Here is a 4254-nt window from a genome sequence, read left to right on the forward strand (position 1 = left end):
GCGCTTGCCTTTGTCGTGATAATAGTTAGTTTTCAAGAATGAACATTCATAAATTATAAAACTTATTGGACTTATCATGATTTGTTCACAGTAAGTTTTTGGCGCTGTTGCTGGGGAACTAAGATATTAGGAACACTCAATTTTTTTTACTTTAGCCATTTTACTTTTATTGCAATTTAAATTTTTATTTTCTTTTCTAATTTTATGTTTATTCGCTTATGGTAGGTTTTTATAGTGTATGACTAGAAGAAACCCGTCGGGACCATTACTTTTTGATAGTGAGATCGATCACACAGCTCGCAGAAACTGAAGAGAAATAAGGCGAAGCCTAAGATACACGAGGAAGAGCAAGAGGACGACATTTACACCACAACCGAGGAGATGGCTGAAAATCAAGAAAATTTGCTACCTTCTGTGATTGCTGCTGATCTAGTAAATCAGAATCCTATTCCGCACACTTTGTATGATTATGCTAAACCTACTTTAACAGGAACTAAGTCAAGTATAGTTAGACCTGCTATTGCTGCAAATAATTTTGAACTGAAACCTAACACAATTCAAATGATACAACAGTTTGTTCAGTTTGATGGTTTGCAGGATAAGGATCCAAACAATCACTTGACAAATTTTCTGGAGTTTTGTGACACTTTTAAAATCAATGGCATTTCTAATGATGCCATTCGCCTTCAGTTGTTTCCCTTTTCATTGAGGAAAAAAGCTTAAAAGTGGTTGAACTCGTTACCACGAGGGTCAATCACTACTTAGGAACAAATGACCAAAAAGTTTTTACTTAAAATATTTTTCGCCAACTAAAATGGCTAAGTTGAGGAATGATATCTCTTCTTTTGTACAGATGGATCTAGAAACACTATGACACATGGGAGAGATACAAGGATCTATTGAGAAGGTTCCCTCACCATGGGTTACCACTATGGTTGCAGGTTCAAGCATTTTACAACGGCGTGAACCCCTCAACAAGGCAACTTATCGATGCAGCTACTGGTGGGACTATCAATAACAAAACACCGAAAGTGGCTTACGAATTCATTGAAGAGATATCACTGAATAACTATCAGTGACAAGTCATGAGAACAAAGACGACAAAAGCAGCCGGTGTTTTCTACCTCGATGCGGTTACTATGCTATCTAACCAGGTAGAACTCTTAAATAAAAAGATTGATGATTTGTGTAGTTCTACTCAGGTACATCCAGTGATGAGGTGCGATTCAAATGGAGGAGGAGCATACACAAAATATCAACTCTTCAACCCTAGCATCAAGGAGGAACAAGTCCAATATACGGGTAACAATAACTCTAGACCTTAAAATAACCCATATAGTCACACATATAATGCAGGTTGGAGGAACCATCCCAACTTCTCGTGGGGTGGTCAAGGAAATCAAAGGTCACAACATCCTCCGGGTTCTTAAAAACCACCTTACCAATAGGAAAAGAAGCCGAACCTTGAGAAGATGCTAACAAAGTTTATCTCGGTGTCAGAAACTCGCTTTCATAACACCGAAACAGCACTTAAGAATCAACAAGGATCGATCCAAGGGCTCGAAACTCAGATAGGATAGCTTGCAAACTAATTTCTGAATGACCAAAAGGTAGCTTGCCATGTAATTGTAACACCCCATACCCGAGACCGTTGCCGGAGTCAGACATGAGGGGTTCACAGACTAAATTCGCTTACGATCGCGGTCCATTTTAAAAATTTCCAGGCAGTTGGCTAACTGCATCACTGTCACCTTAAAAATCATATCTTGAGTTTCACAACTCGAAAATCAGTTTCGTGATTTTCCCTGAAACTAGACTCATATCCCCATCTACATATTTTTTTCTAGAATTTTTGGTCGGGCCAATTAGTACAGTTTATTAGTCAAAGTCTCCCATGTTACAGGGATTGACTACACTGACCTTTGCGCATTACGACTTGGATATCTCCCTGCACAGAGCTTCAATACTGATGCCGTTTGTTTCTATAGAAACTAGACTCAGAGAGGAACCTATAAATATATGGCATGACTCCTAATTATCTCTGGTTAATTTATAATGAATTTCCAAAGTCGGAACAGGGAATCCAGAAACTGTTCTGGCCCTGTCTCACGAGAACCTGAATATCTCTTAACATACTGTCCATATGATCGTTTCGTTACTTTCCTATGAAAATATATTCATCAAGGTTCGTTTACATAATTTATTCACTATTTAATTCCATTCCTACTATTTTTAGTGATTTTCCAAATCTACATCACTGCTGCTGTCAGCATCTGCCTTTAAGGTAGACTTTACCTATTTCATAGTTTCCATGATTCAACTAGCCCTTTTAGCATAAATAGCACAAATTATGATAGTGATTAACCATTCCATGGCCAATCCTTGTTAAGCATATCCACACCTCTCAATAACCATATCCATACGAAATGATTATAACATTATGCTCAAACATATATAAGCCATTTTCGCATGGCTATCCAAAATTATACAAATCCAAAGGGTCCATGACCCACTACAAAAGGGTAGTCCTATACATGCCATTTTCAGAGTTCCACCAAAAGTGTACCAAAAGGGCTTTGATAGTGTGGGCGACTTCGACTTCAATAATCCCGAGTCCGATAGCTGACGAACCAAAATCTATAAAACAGAGATTCAAAGAACGGAGTAAGCATTTAATGCTTAGTAAGTTTTAAGCAAGACAAAGTGTTCTCAATCACTATTATTGGTCATTCATTTCAACTGTTCGATGAAGTTAATCTAGAGCTTCATCTCGATCTATAATATCATTAAACGCAACACTTGGCTGCCACATATATACTTTCGAATAATAATGACCTAGATGGTCAAATATTTCCAAAGCACATTCTCACATTTGGAGTTATAATATTAATCACATTTACCTACCTCTTTGATACTGATAATTCACCTCGAAATCACTCCACCGATGAGTAAGTAATACGTACCTGAACATCTTGAATACATAATACTTATTTGATGGTAACTTAATGCAGATACTCAATATCAAAGTCTTACTTGAATCCTAGCATTTAGCCGTCGGGTCTTTAAAGCTCGGATATAGTACGAGCACGAAGCCTACGGACATTAATCAGGATAATACTCTCGCATAAAGCCTGCGGGGTTTTAACCCGGATATAGTACTGACACAATTGCCCTTCGGGACTTATCACATTTATACACTTTCACATCCATCACGTTGGCCACTCGGCCCCATCACATATATACACTTTCACATTCATCACATCAGCTATTAGGCCTTATCACATATATACACTTTCACATTCATCACATCGGCTATTAGGCCTTATCACATATATATACACTTTCACATTCATCACATTGGCCATTCGGCCTTATCACATATATACACTTTCTCTTGGCCGAATCTACATTAATCATTTCCCAATGAATAATTCAATTTCACGCCATACTATCATTTCATATTCGAATACTCATAAACTTACAATTTCACAAATTTTAATATCAAAGATCCATCTAACGCTCATGTATCGTTTTACAATATCACGACTTAGAATTCACGTATGGGTTTAATCAATAGCTTATGAGTAACTAAAACAAGTTTTATCCATGTTTACAACAAAATCACATATTCACTACGAGCTGTTTTCCTGAGAAGTAGTCACTAAATTATTTATAACTGGAGCTACGAAACTCCAAATCACTTGCCGTTAATTTTCCCTGAATATAGACTCGTATATATTCCATCCATAAAATTTTCAGAATTTTAGGTTTGGCCAATCAATACCAGACTTTCTTAAAGTTTCCCCTGTTTCACTGTTTGACTAATCTGACCACTCTTCACTACGAATCAAATTTCTCATTTTACATAATTCAAAATGTGTTGTATTTGATTTCATTTGAAACTAGACTAATTAAGGAGTCTAAGCATATAAATTTTATCTTATAACCATTTTTGTACAATTTATAATGATTTTCTAAAAACAGAACAGAGGATTACAGTGTCATTCTGCGCTGTCTCACACAACTTTAAGTATCTCATTATCGGAAATTCCTTTGCTTACACGGTTTCTTTTATAAGAAACTAGACTCATTAAGATTTAATTTCATGTCTCATTCAGCCTCTAATTCAAATCCATAAATTTATGGTGATTTTCTAAAGTCACGTTACTGCTGCTGTCCTAAGCAGACTATTTCAAATTACCCTTAAATTCCCAAGCTCAAACACTTAAGAACTTACCATTTGAGCTTAGAACA

The 4254-nt window shown here is 36.5% G+C and overlaps 1 non-coding gene across 1 annotated transcript; it reads right to left on the bottom strand.

Moving 5' to 3' along the window:
• Positions 1–820: 820 nt before the first annotated feature.
• Positions 821–925, bottom strand: LOC121204155 (small nucleolar RNA R71). Its single transcript, XR_005899083.1, has one exon. It is a non-coding gene; the product is annotated as a small nucleolar RNA R71 (small nucleolar RNA).
• Between the last annotated feature and the right edge of the window lie 3329 nt (positions 926–4254).

This window comes from Gossypium hirsutum, chromosome A07 (genome assembly GCF_007990345.1).
Source record: "Gossypium hirsutum isolate 1008001.06 chromosome A07, Gossypium_hirsutum_v2.1, whole genome shotgun sequence".
In the NCBI taxonomy this organism is placed as follows: Eukaryota; Viridiplantae; Streptophyta; class Magnoliopsida; order Malvales; family Malvaceae; genus Gossypium; species Gossypium hirsutum.